The 20,374-nt window shown below is 39.8% G+C and overlaps 7 non-coding genes across 7 annotated transcripts; all 7 read left to right on the forward strand.

Annotated features, from left to right (window-relative positions):
* The first annotated feature begins 3,371 nt into the window (after window positions 1–3,371).
* trnat-agu (transfer RNA threonine (anticodon AGU)) lies at window positions 3,372–3,445 on the forward strand. The gene has a single exon. It is a non-coding gene; the product is annotated as a tRNA-Thr (tRNA).
* A 5,251-nt stretch (window positions 3,446–8,696) lies between these two features.
* trnat-agu (transfer RNA threonine (anticodon AGU)) lies at window positions 8,697–8,770 on the forward strand. Its single transcript has one exon. It is a non-coding gene; the product is annotated as a tRNA-Thr (tRNA).
* Window positions 8,771–9,256: 486 nt separating this feature from the next.
* trnat-agu (transfer RNA threonine (anticodon AGU)) lies at window positions 9,257–9,330 on the forward strand. Its single transcript has one exon. It is a non-coding gene; the product is annotated as a tRNA-Thr (tRNA).
* Window positions 9,331–10,383: 1,053 nt separating this feature from the next.
* On the forward strand, window positions 10,384–10,457 carry trnat-cgu (transfer RNA threonine (anticodon CGU)). The gene has a single exon. It is a non-coding gene; the product is annotated as a tRNA-Thr (tRNA).
* A 4,315-nt stretch (window positions 10,458–14,772) lies between these two features.
* trnat-agu (transfer RNA threonine (anticodon AGU)) lies at window positions 14,773–14,846 on the forward strand. The gene has a single exon. It is a non-coding gene; the product is annotated as a tRNA-Thr (tRNA).
* A 296-nt stretch (window positions 14,847–15,142) lies between these two features.
* trnat-agu (transfer RNA threonine (anticodon AGU)) lies at window positions 15,143–15,216 on the forward strand. Its single transcript has one exon. It is a non-coding gene; the product is annotated as a tRNA-Thr (tRNA).
* A 2,247-nt stretch (window positions 15,217–17,463) lies between these two features.
* Window positions 17,464–17,537, forward strand: trnat-ugu (transfer RNA threonine (anticodon UGU)). The gene has a single exon. It is a non-coding gene; the product is annotated as a tRNA-Thr (tRNA).
* Window positions 17,538–20,374: the final 2,837 nt, after the last annotated feature.

A 20,374-nucleotide genomic window follows, 5' to 3' on the forward strand; every position in this document is an offset into this window, starting at 1 on the left:
CAGCGTCTCTCAGCTCTGTGATTAACCAGCCCAGATATATCTCAAATTAAAGATGTGGGTTTCAACGGTAACCCCCGTCAAGCAGCTCTGCACGGCACGGTCCCGCCCAGAGCCGGTGCAGCTGTTGCGGCCTGGCGATTAGAGGGCACTTTGACTTGAGCCAAAACAAACCCAGCGTGGTGAGGCTGTGACTAAAGTAAGAGAAGGATACTGCTAGTGAAGCCCCCCAAAATACCCATGACAGACTTAAACAGTACTCTTGTAAAGTGGACACAATGTTTTAACACAAACAGTTTTAATGCATTTGCAAGGATGCAAAAATATACACAAGTACCATACTTTCTTGTCAGTGAATTCAACTAATATTTCCATCTTCCTGATATAATATAAGGCTTTCTTTTTGTTCCTATTTGTTCCTCTGTTTGAAAAAACCTACTAGACCAACTAAATCTCTGGTGACTGTTTTAGGCTTTGATCTGTAGAGGTTTGGGAGCGTAACAATCATTCTGCGTTACTCTCTATATTTCTTTTTTGTTTGTTTGTCCACATTGCATTACTGTGCTTTTATGAGTTAAAGTCAAATCCTCAAGGGAAAAGATAAAAAACAGATTCTGCAGCTTTGCAAGTTGAATTCAGTGTTGGTGGATGTTTGCATGATAATAACAACTTTAATTTACAGTAGCAGCTGTAATTTGTCAAACAGCCGGGAGGAGCTGCATCTTTACAAGTAGGTTCAACTTCGAGCTGTTTTTGAGCAGAGCTGTGGTTCATTATCATGTGGTCACAATGCTGTTTCACAGGCTTCCATACTGTCAAGTAAAACACCAGACTTTATATAAACTGTTCTGACAAGCTTGTATAAAGTCAAACCGTATAGTTTTGCAAATCCAAAACAGCTCTGACTTATAGCATGAGCTTTAATAATTAGGTTCTGATCCGGATTTGGGATTTCTGCCATTCAATGACTTTGGGGGTTTAGGGGGCATGAAAAAGTCTCATACTCTGAATGTCCAAGTTGGCTGGTAAAGCTCAATGCACTAACTCTGTCACAATGATACCAACAAGTTAGTGATGGACAGCTGTTTAAAACAGTTCATTTTTAGGATAATTTGAACTGTGTTGAAAAGTTTTCATGAGAAATCATATGAACCCGTTCATGTTGAGAAATACAAAGGGATACAGAAGCTGCAGCTCTGATAATTAAACATGGAAACTCCTGTAATTTGACATTCAAAGTTTCAGACTCCACAACAGTAAGTGTGTGTCCACTCAAAGGAATAAACCATGCCAAAGGAAATGCAGCTGGCTGGAAGTTGTTAAAAAGCTTCAGTTAAATGTTTAAAATATGAATGCATGTTATGAGAATGTATTTTTAATTTGTGTGCATGGTTTTATGTAGGCTATATAAATTAACCAGTATGATAGTATTTGGTAAAGTATTTTCAGTACTTAGGGAAAAAGTGACGTAATTATTTCGCATAAAGTTAATTAAATCAAATAAGGTTTATTTATATATTCTAAAATTAAAAGTTTGTCTCAATGGGATTTCCAATCTGTGAAACCCTTGATTCAGATCATTAAAAACTCAATACATAACATCAAAGCATGAGCAAACTCTTGCACTTTTGCAGCCCCAAGTTGTAGCAGCATATAACTTTAAAGGTTTATATGTTTAAATGTTTGATGGACTTAATAACCCAGAAATCATGTAACATGACTTCAGTAAAGAGCACAATCCTTAAGGAAGCACTTTCAGCGAGAATATTTTGAGTTTTGCTAATTCATTTCAACACATCACTGCCTATGGAGAGAGGAGATTAAATGCTAATAACCCAATGCTAGAGTCTCACTTTAGACAAATGGGCGAGTTGTCACATCTCAGATCAACTTCCTTATTGCGAGGGATTTAGCCTTATTTATCTGTCTATTGTGTCTGTATTTTGTGGTGTTGGTGTTGGATAGCTTATGTAAAGATTGAGACCATTTATGTCATGTAAATGTCCACCGTGTGTCTTCTTCAGCTTCTTCCATTCTGCCCTTCATCTAATCCCTTCATCCTGAAAGTTCAGCACAGCAGCAACCATTAAACATTTAACGGCTGACTTTTACTAGTTTCTCAGAGCAACAAAATCCTTTTCCCTCAGCACATGAATATGCAAGGAGGCTCTGTCATTGCATGAGCGATATGAAGGCAGACCAGGGCACGGTAACACTGCTGGCTGAAAGCCGCTGTTGTGTAGCCTTACATCACATCATCTCCTGGTGCAGAAAAGCACACTACTGGAACACTAACCCATTAGGCTACAATCTCTGCTGACTTTTTTCTGTGTCACGGCTTCCTTTTCTGTGTCATCGCAGCTGGAATGCATGCGCTGGTCCCCAGATGGCGGAATCTCTCGACTTAGATGCAGAAACGTTCATATTTCTGTCACTGCAGTAGGAATCCAACACTTTGCATCAGTGACAGGACTTTTCAGAAAATTCTTGGTGATGTATGAATGACCCGATGAACACTAGATGTCTTTTTATTTCATGTCATTGCTGTGGCTTCCAAACAGCTCAGAACACTTTAGACAAGGTTTGTGCAAGAGACTACTATCTGACAAGACATACTGTAGTTTAAGATGAAGACATCACAACAAATATCTCACTTTTAACCCTAGCTTAGGCTCATTTCAACCTTCACGCCTCAAATCATTTAGATCTCTTTTAAATAGTTAATTCACATTGCTCAGTAGTGCAGGAAGCATGATGAGCTCCACTAGCAGCTCTGTGAGGCAGTGTAGCAATGTTTTGAGCTACATGCTCACATACTGTAAGCATGCTAAAATACACAAAATGACTAAATGTGCTGAGTTTTATCAGCTATAACGTTTGCAGTGTTATTAGTTTCGCAGGATATGGAGGTGCCAGATAGTTAATCTGAGAAGCTGTCATTGGAAAAGGACAGATACTTAAAAAAAAAAAATACCTGGGGCGTCTTAGTGAATCATCGGTAGAGCACATACCATTTAGACTTAGTCCTTGCAACGGTTTGAATCCGGCCCGGAGCCGTTTCCTCTCCGTCTCCCCCTTTTCTCTCTGTATCTCTTGCACTATCAATAAAGCTGAACAAGGCACACAAAATAGTAAAAAAAATAATAAAAATAATTTATAAATACCTTGCAGGTGATTGGTTGAACTATCTGTCTATCACAAGTGCCAGACGGGAGAAGAGCGAAAAACATGTTTTCCATTGAGAGAAGTCTTCAATAAAGAAATACTCTCCAGTTTTGAAATAACTGATGCTATTGTGACGAGCCAAGACTTTAACTCTTGGTAAATGCCTGGCACAAGGGACCTTCAGAAAGTGGCATCTGGATCACAGCAGAGGTGCTGTGGCTTAGTTGGTCAAAGCGCCTGTCTAGTAAACAGGAGATCCTGGGTTCAAATCCCAGCAGTACCTGATTTTAAAGGAGTTCAACTTTTGTACGGACTGTTTTCCATAAATACTCCCCAGTTCTGAAATAACTGATGCTATTGTGGCATCTACGCTTACCTCTTGAGGAGCTGCCATTGTTTAGATCTGTTCTCAAAGACACCTTAAGCTCTCCAGGAGGTCCCAGTAGCTGTTCACAGAATGCTGACTGGTATGAACCGATAGCAGTGAGGCATTATTTGAAACCTGACAAGATGGATTTTTGTGTGATTTTGTATCCTGGGTAAAAAAAATAAGTGTAAAATTAAGTAAATTACCTGCTTGAAAGTGTGTTGAGAAATTTCTATTTGGCCTAATGATGGCACTAGATGAAGTCAGGGATGGGAACATGAACTCAGTCCATCCAACTCGACATTTCACTCGAAACTTTAAATTCCAATGTCCAAATGGTGATAGAGGGAAAAATCAGGGGGTCATTAAAGTCATTAGGATGCATCATCTGTGAAACATGGACATCTGTGCTAAAATTTGAGCCAATTCATCCAATTCATCCAATCTTTAACAAAGGGATAGATTCCAAGATCCACTGCGCTGGTAAGGCATTTAAAGAAATCCAAAGCAACATGGAGTCCATGCTTGAGTCAAGTGATTATACTTTTGACCTCTGATGTCCACGCAGTGTAAAGCCCAATCTATATTATGTACAGTACCGAAGAGTCTTGTGATCAATAAATGGACTGCTGGTGCTTTACAAACAAGTCGATGAATTAGCGGATCCATCAGCCTGGAGAGTCAAATGAGCCTCATCGAGCCGCAGATGTTGAAAAACCGCAGTGACACAGAAATCACAAACCACAGGACAAATTAAGGTCAGTTACAAACATCCACCAATGGGAGCTGCCCAGCAACATCATAGTGCTATACTGTTGTGTGACTTGCTCAAAGGCACAACAGTAGTATTCCCTGTGGGAGAGCATTATTCATTCATACACTCCCCCAGTTTTTTGCCAGTTGGTATATACATCTCTGTCACAAGCCCACTTTTCTAACCTGTAGGCTCATGTTGCCCTATTTGCACAAGAAAAATGAGTCAGGACATTTGTGTTCTTGCTCGTAGCGGATTTTAATTAAATATGTAGAATGTAAAGAGCTGTGTGTTTGTGTGTGTAGCTTCCACCAGCAAAGAGCTTCATGACAACAACCTAATGCTCCATGTCACAAATACATCTCACAATGAAGCTCTCAGCTCACAACAAAGATTTTCAAATGAGACTGTAAAATCTTGTCATCTCTTCAGTTTTCACGTAGCGACGAACTAAAATCAACCAATCAATCAGTTATGAGTTTGTTGTTTTTGATATGATACTAAAATCATATTTTGAATAATGAATGGTTTTAAATTATTATATAAATTCAGTGTTTTGCATTGTAGTATTTATGTTATCATAATTTTTCTAAGCCATGCTGGTGGTCGGTCCACCACATTTATACACAAAATATACAGATCTCAGCAACTACTGGACTGATTGTCATGGCATTTTGTTTCCTTTTATTTTTGTCGAAAACAAAAGGAAACAATTCAAAATTAAGAAGGTGCTGTGGCTTATTTGGTCAAAGCTATCCTGGGTTCAAATCCCAGCAGAGCCTTGTTGTCAGATAGAATATCTTTAGACAAAATTAATTTTATCAGAAGGTGAATATCCTGTTTGTTTCAGTACAAGACTACATGTCAGAAATAATTGGATATTTAAGATTAGAGAAGATGACATTTAAGCAGGGGCTGTGGCTTAGTTGGTCAAAGTCCTCTCTAGTTAACAGTAGATCATGGGTTCAAATCCCAGCAGTGCCTGATTGTTACAAAGCTTGACATTGATGACTCCTCACATGTTTCTCTGGCGCAACCAACAGGCTAAACACAATTAGATTTATTCCAACACATGTTTATGTTCCTGGGAGAATAAATTGTATTATTTCTGCTGACAACATGGAGGTATGGCATCAGTTGAAACACAGGATTTGAAAGTCGCTGTAATTAAGGTCCATTCAAATTATTTCCCCCCCGAATGACTCTTCTGCAGAGGTGAGCGATGAGCAAACACATAATCGGTTTTCATATATTTCTGCTGAATTTTTCGGACAAACATCTGTCTTTCTTGAACAAATACCTACAATGGGACTTCCACTGCTGTTGTTTGTGTTTAGAGCCAATTATCTGATGTTAACATGCTAATATGCTAAACTAAAGACTCTTCTTGTTCCTTAGTAAATATCTAGTAACTGGAATTTTTTCCCTAATTTTTAGGAGGGCATTTTTGAGCTGTGCACAGAGGTGCTTGAGGAACTACAAAAATAGCAGCATCAGGCTACTGTAGCACGTGTTATCTGATAAAAACGCCTCACAGGCATTTTTATCTCTCAGGAGCTCGAGTCTTAGTGAGGTCAAACACTTTCCAGATTCCCAGGTTAAATTCCCTCGCAGGTGTCCTTTCCCTATACATCCATTTAAGCAAATCTTTGTCTGAATTCTTTTGTGAGCTAAAATAGAAATATTCAAGCCTCACCTGGCCTGAGATGCTCCCAGCTGCTGTGTGTGTATGTGTAAGAGAGAGAGAGAGAGAGAGCTTTACCCACTGCCTGCCCACGGCTGCATGGCTTCATGAATGTGCAAGTGCACAACCATGTGTGTTCACTGCATGTCCGTGTCTGTCTCTATGCATGTATGTATGTTTGTATGTGTGTGTGTGTGTGTGTGTGTGTGTGTGTGTGTGTCAGAGGAGGAGGAGGCAGCCGGTCCCCAGGGGGCTCGTGGTGTAACAGACTGTCCTGCTGCTTTTATTAACCAGTTGCTCCTCAGGGCCACATGAAAACACAGTCCAGCTTGTTTTCAGCAGACAGAGCGTCACAGAGTCGCTGATGTCGGACTGCCGGGGGGTCTCACCGCCTCAAATCATCTGTCCCCAGAGACACGTATTCGTGTTAACATCGTATTTTATAGACCTTGGACACTGTTGCTTTCAATGCAGGCCCAGTATAATTTTTTTATATATCTATTTTAGGCATCTTTATATTTAATCTAACTTTATTTGGGAGATATATTTACTAAGATTGCATACAAAACACAAGATTAGTTTTGTAGCTTATTATAAATCGTCAAATATTGAATTACCCAACAGTATTTTGAGTAGGCCTAATTAAAATGTGTAACGCTTTGATTAATTAGTCAACAGAAATCTCGACAAGCTGCAGCATGTGAAGGCATCAGTAAGGATAAAACAGTATAATAATAATTAAAGTATGAAGTACATTTTGAAAGGGACTGTTCTGCAGAATGAGTATGCTGATGATACTGAGAATAATACAATTAAGTGATTATATGGAGTATATTTTACATTAGAAAAGGATCTTACCACTCTCCACTCACCCTAATCTATAAATGTTGATGCTTTTGTCTGTTATCCTTTCTCATACATAGCTGTGTGTGTTTTTAATTCCCACTTTATCAATGATGAAGCGGTCTGATAGCATTTGTGCATCATATTTGGACGGCAGACGGGTTGCTCTCGGTGCTCATCATGTCTCCAGCAACACTGGAGGAGAGGAAGGTGATTGTAGCACAAGGTGCAGAGAGGACATGTGACAGAGTGTAAAAAAAACCCTGTGGCTGCTCCCTTCCCCCCTCAACGCTCCTTCAGCCTCTCTGTCTGAATTAAATGGGGCCTGTCTTCTTCCTCACAGCTGTAGCTGAGCTGTAACACTGTAAAAAATGAATGACAGGCGCACACATTGTTCCTCACTCCGAGTGCTCCCTGTTGTGCTCAAAAATATTGTGTCATTTTGTCTTCTTCGGTCCAAAAACATTGACTTAGCAAGAGCATGTGTGTTAATAATAACAGCGTGTTGTCAGATGTAATTATTGCTATTAACATTTCTTGTTTTGAAAAGGAGGCACAGGGTGTGTTAAACATGACAAGTCCTCTGACTGGATACACTCAAGCTATTTCTGTGCCTGTCTGTGAAATCATTTCAATTAGGTTGCAGGGAAACCACACACACACACACACACACACACACACACACACACACACACACACACACACACACACACACACACCACAAAATGCTTACATGCACACAAGCACACTAATAGACACATACGTCAACTAAAACATTAATTAGACCCACAAAAAAGTCCCGAACTCCACTCGCATGCAGATGCAAAAGCGCAGATTCACATTCATTAAACACACACACACTGAAATATTCCCTTTGGTGAAGTAAAAGCAGAGCCGCGGCTGTTTGGTATTTATTTACAAAGCAGGAACTCGGGCCATAAACTCAAAGCCCAGAGGCCCAGAGAAAATGACGAGGGGTCTGTGTACCTCTTTGTTTCTCATCCAGTCCTCTTTCATGTTCACTTGTATTCGCCTTTAACGAGGCAAATACCAAACGAAGGTGGTAACTCCGAAAAACACTCAATTTTTTTATAAGTTGAAGTTCAATTGTGTGTAGCACTCCCTTTCAAGCCACGAGATTGTGGTTGGTGGATTGTTCCGGCGCTGTTTTTTGGCTCTGCTCTGATGATTTTACCAGATGACATAGTTTTAAACATCAGTGCATCTTCAGCAGAGACACACGTGCACGCACTGAAAGGCGGAGAAGCATTCATATGCTTATGTGGGCCACTAAAGCCCCCAAAAAAGAAAGAAAAGAGGAAAAGAAATCAAGTTTTTTCTTTCATGCCCATCGAAGCCAATTTGCATTCATGAACATGAAAAAACACACTCATGAAACCGGAGAACACAGACACCAATCAAGGATTTCCCCCAGCAGAGCCAGAGCTTCTTCATGCTTTAACATTCAAATGAGCTTACAACTGAACTGTCTGAAGCAGAAAGTGGCCATTTCCCCTTTAAAATCACCCACAGCATGTCCACTGTGCTCCCAAAGTCCCACTAACGTTTACTGTCTGAGGGCGAGCAGCAGGGTTTGTCTCTACATTTTACATTATTAAATGAGTCTTCAGCTTCAGGAGGAATGTGCACACAGTTGCACAGACTGAAATGCAGCTTGTTCTGTCCAAAACAACAACTTATGAATGAGTTGTTTTTTGATGTAATGCTACATTTGTTTTTCCACCAAATTTATACAGAATAAAAATATGCAGAAGGTGAACATCCTCTTTGTTTCTTCAAGACAAGACAACATAATATTTAAATCTGTCTCAGTCTATGTCAGAAATTATTTGATGTTTAATATTAGAGAAAAGCACGTAGTCAGAGGCGCTGTGGCTTAGTTGGTCAAAGTCCCTGTCTAGTAAACAGGAGATCCTGGGTTCAAATCCCAGCAGTGCCTTTGATGTTTTATCCCTGCTACCTCCAAGGGTGACAAACACTGTAAAAAATGTTTGTAGAAATGACAGTAAAACATTGTCAAATTGCATTAGAAATAGGTCGTAAAATTAAACATTGTACATCACCGTAGTAGATAGTTTTAATTACTGTAAATCAAAGAATAGCATAAAGCTTTAAATTCTACTGTCATAAACTGTAAAAACACACAGTTTTGCTGTAAAAATATAAAATTTTCATGTCAAATTAATGGAGAAATACCATTATGAAACAATTATCCAAAAAGTAATGGGATTATCCAGTATAAATTACATCTTTTGCTGATACTTACATTTACATACACTCACTGTAATTTTTACAGTGAAGTTCTGGCAACCACAGCTGCCGGAATTTTACCGTAACTTAAATAGATTTTTTTTTACAGTGTAGCTTCTGTCAAAGCATTATCTCATTTATGCTGAAATAGAAGGAAATGATCTGATCAAGAACAGGCGCTGTGGCTTAGTTGGTCAAAGCGCCTGTCTAGTAAACAGGAGATCCTGGGTTCAAATCCCAGCAGTGCCTTGCTACGAATAGAAAAGCTTTAGATGAAAAGCATGAATCAGCATCAGAACATCCTCTTTGTTACAGACAACTGTACAGATCATCACAATGTCAGTGATATTTCCAACAGAGGGCACACAGATATCTTTGGACCTAAAAGGACCAATATAATTGACTTTGACTTCCGATCTTTTGCTTTGGCACCACCAACATTTATGGTTGTGAGGGAAATGTTGTGACCACATGGATGGATTCCAAAATGTTTATATTCCTAAGAGAATAAGCTGTAAAATATTGGTCTTCGTCAAGCACCAAAGTAAGAATAAAATGTTAATTTTCTTTTCATTCCTCCCTTTCACCATAGTGGATATGAACGCACCAGGGGCTTCAATGTCCAGACATTACTTTTACTCTATATTTCATCAGCATCAGCTACCCAGTTCAAGCCAGTTTCACTCTCATCTCAGTCAGTCAGCTTAACATATCTTTCCATTTCACCGAGAGATTACGAGCTTTATTAAATTTTGAATATTCTCACTTCAGCTGGTCTCAGTGAATGCCTTGCTCAAAGAAACTGTACACAGCAACTTGGTAACTAAGAGATGCGATGTGGCTTACTTGGTCAAAGTGCCTGTCTAGAAAACAGGCGACCCCAGGTTCACATCTCAGAACCTTCTTCTTTATGCACTTTTTGTTTTTTGCTGCAGTTTTTTCTTGATGGGAACGTCTGTTGTCTTTTGGTTAAGGCATCTGTCTTCTAAGCAGGAAATCCTGAGTTCTTGTCTTCAGACGATAGTTTGTAGGCTTTAACTAAAGAAGAGAGTTTCAGGAATAATTTGTTATGTTTCGTTCTTCTGGAAAAACATGTCTCATTTATTTGGAAATGAATGGATATGGATTTTCAGAGAAAGGCTCTCTGGCTTAGTTGGTCAAACCACCTGTCTAGTAAACAGGAGAACCTGGGTTCAAATCCCAGCAATGCTTAACTCTACCAAAATTTGTTTTTTTAGAGACATTACTCCTGACATGCTGGACTCAGTGAATGCCTTTGGTCCAGGAATCTTTGGACCTAGAGACGCTGTGGCTTAGTTGGTCAAAGTGCCTGTCTCGTAAACAGGAGATCCTGGGTTCAAATCCCAGCAGTGCCTTGTTGTACCCTAATCAATGTTTTAGAATGCATTCAATCAGCATAGATGTCCCTCTCTGAGATACTTTGACACAGAATAAAGTCTTATAGTCTTATTACAGAACTTACTTATTTACAGAAAAACTATTAACATATCTTGTTATTACACTGGGAGATTAATTGCTCAGACTGTAGAGCAGTTTGTAGGCTTTTACTGTAGGGAGTTTCACAATGAATTTGGTAGTGACACGCTTTTGGAAAAACACTGTCTAATTTATGTGGAAATGAAAGGAAGCAATGTTGTTAACAGTAGGTACTGTGCCTTAGTTTGTCAAATTGCCTGTTTAGAAAACAGGAGATCCTGGGTTCGATTCCCAGCAGTACCTGTTTGTTAAGGAGTTCACCTTTTGTACAACACCAAATTCTTGTTCACTCTGTAGAGATTAACATTATAGCAACAAATCATCAGTGCATGGCTGTAGACTCTTAGTGTGATTTGAATATCCCAGATTTGTTTTGCACATGTAAACATCATATTACAGGTTTGACGAACCTGGAGCACTGAGATAGAAACTTTTGACACCTCGTCCACCATATCCTGAATATGATGAATATCAGGATTGGAATCTGAATAGTGATTTTAATGTGAATGTAAATGCACTCATTGACTGCTGCTTCTTCTGTATGTGTGGACAGGTGTGTGTGTGTGTGTGTGTGTGTGTGTGTGTGTGTGTGTGTGTGTGTGTGTGTGTGTGTGTGTGTATGTGTGTGTGCATATATGTCTGCCTGCCAGAGCAAGCGTATTCATTAGAGTACCTTCAGCCTGAACAGAGCCCCGTATCTCATCATTATAAAGATAAAGACGTGATAGGAGTAGACAGATTGACGGGAAGCCCTGGAGGCACAAATCAGCATCTATCGACCTTCAAACCACAGAGGAGGAGCAGCAAGCTCACCTGAACCCACACACAACCATCTATCCATCTATCTATCCATCTATCCATCTATCTATCTATCTATCTATCTATCTATCTATCTATCTATCTATCTATCTATCTATCTATCTATCCATCCATCCATCCATCTATCTATGAATTGATTCATGAGACATTTTATATTCCAAGCTGTTCTATATGTTATTAGCAGGTTTAACACACACACACACACACACACCCATCACACTCATCAGTATGCATGAGTGCACACTGCAAGCATTTATGCTATTGTCCACAGACACACACACAGACACAGACATGCACACACACACTCTCCACAGCAGGTATCTCCAGAGTTATTACACACAGAGAGAGGGGCCTGATGTTGGTAGGTCGGCTCCAATGGAAGCAGATTTGCTGCACCTTGATACAACGTGTCCAAACATTCAGACAGCATGCTGGGCCCTGATATCAAAGCTTGGCCTCCATTAGTAAGTGAGAGCCGCAGCAGGACGGCGGGACACAATAACAGCATCAACAGTGTTATGCAATCCAGTGCAACAGCCCTTTGAGGCTTTATCATGGTGGATATTTGTTGTGTCAGAGAGGATTCCTTTTATTTTGTCTATCCGTTAAGCAGCACCACTGGATCATTGGACCCAGAGAAACACATAGTCATACACAAAGAAAACATACTATTACTTTAAATTTGTGGTTCAAACCCACTTCATAGTCTGACTCTTCCTATGTAGACTGTTGTGCTGCATTTCATTAGTTGTTCAGCATGCCCTACAATTTGCAGCAGATCTATGATAGTTGTGGCTGAGAGTGCAGAAGGACGAGTGCGCTCCGTTTACAATTCCCCTGCTCCTCCCCCGACCGATGTCGCTCCGCTCTCCAAATGTCCTCGGTATGACGTATGCTGTTACGTAAAAGACAAGTGCTGGAGGGAAGTGGCACTACTTATGAAATGCTGCAATAGAGTAAGCCTGGCATTGGCTTCAGGTGAAATTCTTCTCCAACTCCATTATGTATTTGATGTCACAGTGTTTAGATAAAGTAGAGTAAGGTGCTGTGGCTTAGTTGGTCAAAGCACCTGTCTAGTAAACAGGACATCCTAGGTTCATATCCCTGCTGTGCCTTTGATAATTTATCCCTGCTACCTCCAAGGGTGAGATAATAGTTGAGCTACGGAAACTGCCTGAACTACCCGTTGTGGTCATGGTTAAAGTTGACTGTCGTCCTGTTTTCTAGACAGGAGAACCCTGGTTCAAATCCAAACAGTGCCTCAGGAATTTACTATAGAACATAAACATTTTAGGGCAACATCAGAGGGAGGGAAGAAGAGGTGATGTCAATTTCCAGGGGTAATTCAGTAATGCCTGGTTGTTCCAAAGATTACCTTGACTCTAAATGTCATCAGCATCAAGTACACAGTTTACCTCAGCATCACAAGCCCCTCAAAGCACTCCCACTTTCTAAAAATATTCTTACTTCATCTCAAAGCAGAGTAACACACTGTTTGTTTAAAGACAGTACAAACATTTCACTCTTCAACCTTCACCCCTTCAGATATGTCTTTGATATGATTGAAACTTTGATAGAACACAAAAACTTGTTTAATAAAGTGCTGTGGCTTAGTTGGTCAAAATGCCTGTCTAGTAAACAGGAGATCCTGGGTTTAAATTGCAGCAGTGGCTGGTTGATTTACTTGCATGTAACTTGAAGCTGAATGTATACCGTGCCCAGTTTACAGATATTCATTGTGTCTCTAATGTATAGGTATGGGTTCAAATCCCAGTGGTGCCTTGTTGTGCCAGACACACTCTCTTAGATGGCTATGGATGGATTATATCACCATTAAGCCTCTCTGTTTCATTGTGAAAAAATGTTCTATTTCACCAGTAGATTACACTTTTTATTTAAATTTGAAAATTTCTTCTTAGAGATCCCCAACATGCTAGTCTTAGTAGAGAACTTGATCAAGGGAACTTTAGACAGAGACTTGAATATTTCATCTGTGGTGCTGTGGCTTAGTTGGTCAAAGTGCCTGTCTATAAACAGAAAATTCTGGGTTCATATCCCAGCAGTCCCTTTGTTATAGAAATACTTCCTTTTTTTTTTAACCTAAATCAGCCTAAATATATGACACAGTTGTATAATTCTGGAAACTAGGGTTTTGAAATTTTAACAAGTTTGGTCAGTTTATAATTTATATATGCTTTTAAATTGGTGTATTGTTTTATCCAGTTACAGTAGCTCCATGATAATATAATATAGTTGTTTTGTCATTCAAATTTGTCCTGTCTGGACACTTTGGTCTTTGGAACGAAATGGCTTAAAACCTGCACAAAACCTTACCAGTACTGTATGTATTGTCATTTTGCACACGATTTCAGTTAAACTGTGAGGTGCTTTGCACATGCGGTACTATGTATCCTTGTGACCTGATTCTTCAGGATCATCTATCAAAATCCTTCCCTCTCCAGGGCTCCTAAGTGGCTATCCAGCAGCATTTTATACAGTCTTGGTTACACTGCAGGAAATTAGGTCCACTCAGGCCACTTAACGCACAGAGCAGCTGTGGATACTCAATTCTTGAGAGTCCCTTTTAAAAGATATATCAACCTGCACCATTTCAATAGGCACAAGGAGAGGCACGGCGCTGTGTTCAATTAGTTATTGTTGTGGGGAAATGGCCGTTCATCTGGGTGATATTTAGCTGCGGATCCTTTGGTGTGTAATCATGCTCCAATAAGCAGCTCAGTATTCACTTCAGTCATCTCCGGTTAGCAGAGAACCACATGGGGACAAGGAGATGATATTCTCATTTATTGTGTGTGTGAGTGTGTGTGCGTTTTTGTGTGTGTGTAGGAGTGTTGATGAAGACTGAGCTCTGTGATGAGAAGCCAGTTGGCTGTAACCTTCCTCTTCCTCCCACCCTCCGACACATGGTAGAGACACGAGAGTCCAGTGACGGATTTCATATAAACGGATTTCTTCAGTCTGATGTTGACTAAAAAAGGAAACATTTTTAAAACGTCCTCTTTGTTTTATTGTTCTACTGTCAGCCTAATTTGTCATGAAATTTATTGGTTTCCACTGTGTCACATCGATTTTGTTTTTTAGAGGAGGCCACCCGTTTCTCACTTTTGTCCGCACATGCTTTTCTCCACTGCCTCTATGTCTCTTCACAGGATACCTCAGTAGGCTATTAATGACTGCACATTGACGTCATTATTTGGTGTCCTGTGCCTGTGTATCGACATCCCAAAGAATTGGGTCATTTTAACCAAAACCACGATCTTTCCTAACCATGTCTTAACCACAACACTGTCACACCATAAAACACATTCATTTTTAAGTCAGCAGTCAGTGGACTCCAGTTCTTTTAAAAAAGGAGGCGCTGTGGCTTAGTTGGTCAAAGCGCCTGTCTAGTAAACAGGAGATCCTGGGTTCAAATCCCAGCAGTGCCTTAATTAGGATATCTCTAATTGAAAATGCATTTTATCTACCAACTTTGCAGACATCCTGTTTGTTAAATACAACATGTTTCAAGCTTGAACAGCATCCAGTGAGCAATGAGCAGTCCACCACAGTTCTTCGCCATTTTTGGAACAGTTTTTCTTTGATTTCAGACATAAGAAGAAGGAAATCAGCTTGCCGCATTAGTTGATTTTGCATGGTGTGAAGGGACAGCTGTTGCTGTCAGATTTTATGTGGCTTTCATTAGTTTATGTGTCTGAAAGGTGGAAACATCAGATGAAACAGAGGCGCTGTGGCTTAGTTGGTCAAAGTGCCTGTCTAGTAAACAGGAGATCCTGGGTTCAAATCCCAGCAGTGCCTTACAGTTTTATCCAATTTGCGCAAAAGGTCAAAACAAAAGGATACAATAATGTGGTGCAGAGGTGCTGTGGCTTAGTTGGTCAAAGCAAATCCCAGCAAATCCCAGCAGTGTCTGATTGAACTTCAGCTAATTCAACTAACATGAAAATGTTATTTTTACAATGAAAAAAAAAACACTTGAACACTGAAAATGCACTTATGATATTATGCTAAAAGACTGAATACATTTAATGAGAAGTTGCATGAAAAAGGGCCTGTATTTTGTAAAATGAGCACTCACCAATGTGTGTGGCAAAAGTAACGCTTGGTTGGGATTACTGCTAATGCTAGCTACTCTGATCTCTGATGTAGCCTCCAGTATCAGCTACCTAAGTACGTGCTATTGTGATGGTTTTTATGTTGTTGTTTTTTTATACATAACCTGCAATCCAATAAAACCATGTAATATAAAAGGCCTTTTGGTTTTGGAAGAAACAATAATTTACAGTAGTAGGTGGTAAAGCCTTACAGCCAGATATGCCAGTGTTTGCAAATTATAGTAAAACAGACTAGTATACACATTGAACTATTGTGGGTTTTTGAAAATGTTACAGACATTACCCTCGAAGTCTGTTTAATTACATCAGCAAATTAAGCTGGAATATGTGGTGGATCCTCACAGTAAAAATAAACAAAAGCAATCAGAATAAATTATTGAATGTTAGAAAGAGATACCCATAACACAACAGCTTGTCATTTTCAAGAAAAGCCTTAAATTTATTAAGCGACCTTAACATGCTGAAGGGCAAACACTCTTCAGTCAATTCTCCCATAATTTAAAGTGACATTTTTTCATTGCAGTACACCTTTGCTGGTGTTTTTGTTCCTATTTCACCGAAGGCACAGTGTAACGAAATGGCAAACCCCAGGTGAGGACTGGATTTGTAAGCCATTATACCTCAAAATTATTTTCTGGGGGCTGATTTATCTCGACTGTGCACAGAGAGCAGATTATGAAACCCAGTCAGTGCACAATAAAACCCCCTATTACACAAGCAATGAATTCCATCAAGGAGTAGAGCAAAAAAAAAGATCCAACCATCCATCCGTAGAGTCATAGAGTCTACCTTGTGTTGAGCTGCAGCGAATACAGAGCAGCCCAGGGAAGCCTCACCAATCCCAGGCAAGATATTCATTACAGCCACAAAGCTCCAAGTCAGCAGAACAGGAGAGCAGGACTCAATGAGAGAGCAGCCATCTCCAGTGACTCTGATTTCATGCTCCAAGCCGCATTTCCCCGGTTGCGGAAAACCATCCCCCTCCTCAACCCCTACCCTTGTTTTTCCATTGTTCCAGCCGTTTTTCCACTCCATGTCATGTCGGCCCACAAACGTGACTGCATGCAGAAAGTGGCCATCACACTCAGCAGGGTGAACCTCTCCTCCAAGAGGAGAGGGATAGGATTTTATCACCTGACAAGAGCTCTATTTGTGTGTGTGCCACTAATGTGCTTTCATCCATGAGGAGAAATGCTCCTGTATCACTATAATATGAGGCCGTGTAATAATACAAGGTCCCCTCTGCTCCCTTGTTAGAGTTTTAAAATCAATAGCAGAGTGCTCTGCAGCCCTGACTCCATTTCAAGGTAGGTAATGGCACAGAGATTCATCACACACAGTCCATTATCAGCTTTCCTGCAATATTCATTGTTTTTTATCTTTAAAGCACTCGTTTTTTAACCTATTTTGTCTAAATGTCAAGAAGGTTTTATAGCTGAGGACTCCATATAAAACTACACGACTAATATCAGGGATGCATGTTCAGACTCTCTGTCTGCAGACGGCCAGATGTCAGCAGCTGCGTCATGAAGAATGTGTTTCTGTCTCCAAGGCTCACCTCAGGGTCAAAGCTCATTTATTGTAGTGTCTGGCAAAAAAAAAAAAAACGTAATCGAAAATCATGCAATCAGCAAAATAAGGACATCAGTGAGTGTAGCACCAAGAAACAAACTGTATTTTTAAACCCAACTATTTTACAATAAAGAATATCAGGGAGGTTACAGAAAACGGAAGACATCTCAAAGAGAAAGCTCTGGTTTATTGAAGCAGGATTGTATGAGTTATTATCCATACACAGTGTTTTACCATCAGAAGATGGCAGATGGCATAACCCCAATTTGGAGAAACGGGCAGAGTACTGACACAGAAGCTAAGCAATGTATTAAGCAGCTAAACATATTTTAGCCACACACAGAAATCTCTTTATAGAGGTGCTGTGGCTTAGTTGGTCAAAGCGCCTGTCTTGTAAACAGGAGATCCTGGGTTCAAATCCCAGCAGTGCCTACAGAGTGTGAGTTATATGTATTTAAAGAGCATGTGAACTACCTTCTTTGAAGACTTCCTGTTTGTTCAAAGACAACAGAACCTAAAAAAAATCAATATCTGTTTAAGTGTACGCAATATTTAGAATATTTTCTTTAAGCCCTGATTAAGTTGACAAGGGAAAACTGAACTGTTCTATGCACTCATCAAAGCCACCAGTCTTTATTGACAAAAACAGTAATTTTACTTCGCAGAACATGGGAGTTGCTGATCTACTTCTGCCTCGATCATTAACATTGTTTGTGTTATTGTGTGACTTAGGTTACTCCAAATAATCACACTATAACACAATACTGTTCTTAGTGTAAACAATAGAGACAGCGCTACACAAACAACTCTCATGTACTGGGGGGTAAAATTAGTGTTTTTGCCAGTGGAGTCTGGTGGCTTTAATAAGTGCATAAAACAACTTAATTTACCCCTGCAGCAAACAGGGCTGTCTTACAGCAGGTAAAGCTGTGAAAATATTCTAAATATAGCGTACAGTTAAACTAATATTGACTGACCTTTTGCTGCAGCTCCAATTCTTAGTGGTACTTAGCTTAGCTTCGATCCACCATCTACTGTAGTTAATACACTCAGTGCGTTTACATGCACAGTTTAATCGAGCTATGCTTAAAAATCGATATTGGCGTCTAATAGGACTTCTGTCCTTGTCCCAGTTCACATGCAACTGAGGAAATCGAATAACTGACGTTTCCTCCTCCTCAACACTGGGTGGCGATATGCGTCGTATCAGCAGGTTAATATAGCCCCCTTTCCGGTTGACCTCAGTTATACATGCCAGCGAAAATCCTATTCCAATCGCATTATGTGGGTGTCCTAATCAGAGTTGGAGAACTGCGACATCAGTCAGACTAACACGTTTACATCCACTTCAGTTGTCCAGTTATAGTCAGATTAAGGCAATAATTTGTTTTTTTCAAGTGTCATGTAAACGTACTTACTTGAGTATCGATAAGTACTTCATACAACCCCACTTCAAAAATTACAGACGATCCCTTTAATTCATATAAATGTATAGCACCATAAAACATCTGAACCCCACTGACTAATCAAAACAAACACAACAATTTAAAAAAGACAGACCAAAATAAAATAAAATGCTGCTTATTAAATCCCTGATTAAATGTGATGACTGAGGTTGAACATTTAATCTCTTCACCACCTTCACCTCCTCCACCATCATGAATAACGATGCGGGCCAGTGACCCTCTACTCCATCACAGGGGGGCGAGGACGAGGTTAGATTAGCAAAGAGGGGGAGCAGCAGAGAGTCTGGGCCTTGGAGTGAATTGATATTGAAACATCATTGCAGCCATCACCACCTCTCTAAGGACCAGGCACACACACATACACACTCATTGTGGTGTGTAGCAGGCATGTGGGGGCTGGTGATCAGGAGGGAGAATGAGGTAATGAGGAAAAAAGCTCAGTGACAACAAGAGAGGAGAGCCCTCTCTAATGAGCTATTGACATTTCCAGAGGGTGAATTAGAGGAGACGCGCTTCAGCAGCTGGATTGAGAAAAACATCAGTTTCTAATTAATTTATTTGCATTGAAAATGAAAAGATGCTCTGTGCATTAGCATGGAAATACAGCAGGAAAACTATGGTTTTACCTGATCAAATGAGTTGGGACATTTCAGATGATTAAAGTGGAGATGAGAAAATAAAAAGATCACAAAAGCAGAAGATTGTGTTGCAGAAATTCCACAGATAAATCAATAATTAGATCATGCATCATGGAGGAGGAGCAGCTCCATCAGATAGTGTCAGGGTGTGCAAGATCTGATTAGAATCCCAAATCTTTCCAAAACATGTACAGTAATGAGCATCACAAATATTAACTGCACAGGGTTGAGAATCCCCATTGGGGCCATTTTAATGCCTCTACAGTACAAGCATGGTGGTGTCTTGAATAATCATACAAAACACTGTACGTACTGTATAATCAGCATCAGTGAGGTTGTTTTTGTTATGAGGTGCTCTAATTTAATGAAGAAGAAGAAAGAGAATTGCACACAGCGTGTACCACAGAGCAGGAGCTGCAGCTTCCTGGAATTATTACTGGAATTTGTGTGAAGTTAAGCCTGATTACAAACATTATTAATTACAGTATGGATAAATTTGTCTTATTCTTTAAGCATTGGGAGAGTTTAAGCTGTGTATATATTCATGAGTCTGATGAGTTGCTTAGCAATGCATGTTGTTTGTGGTTTATGTTACTAAAATATCAGATCCTTTATTATATGGTTTTGTGGTTTTGAGGTTTTAAGGTAGCTGGCAATGCTAGGGGTGTAACCAAGGCATGGTAATGTTGGTCCTCCACTTTAACCTAGACTGAAATATCTCAACAGCTACTAGATGGATCACCATGACATTTTTGGACATTCATGGCCCCCAGAGGATGAATCCTACGGCCCCTGGTGACCCTTGGACTTCTCCTCTGAGGCCATCATCAGATGAGTGAAATTCCTCAACATTAAGATTAAGATTAGGATTCCCTTATTAGTCCCATAAAACCAAGCATTTAACCCATCCTTTTTACACACCAGTGAACACATCATGCATAGGAAGCAATGGGCAGCACATTTCTGTGTTCTGTGTGTGTGGATACATTTTTATGAAATTAAATGCAGACAATCATGTTCCCCTCAGGATGAATTGTAATTACTTAAGTGATCCATCATTTGTTAGTATAGTGCAATCATCATACCTTGATTTATGAACACACTAAACTGATATGATGAAACATGGTAAACATTATATCTGCAAAACATCAGCATGTAAGCATGC

This window comes from Centropristis striata, chromosome 3 (genome assembly GCF_030273125.1).
Source record: "Centropristis striata isolate RG_2023a ecotype Rhode Island chromosome 3, C.striata_1.0, whole genome shotgun sequence".
In the NCBI taxonomy this organism is placed as follows: domain Eukaryota; kingdom Metazoa; phylum Chordata; class Actinopteri; order Perciformes; family Serranidae; genus Centropristis; species Centropristis striata.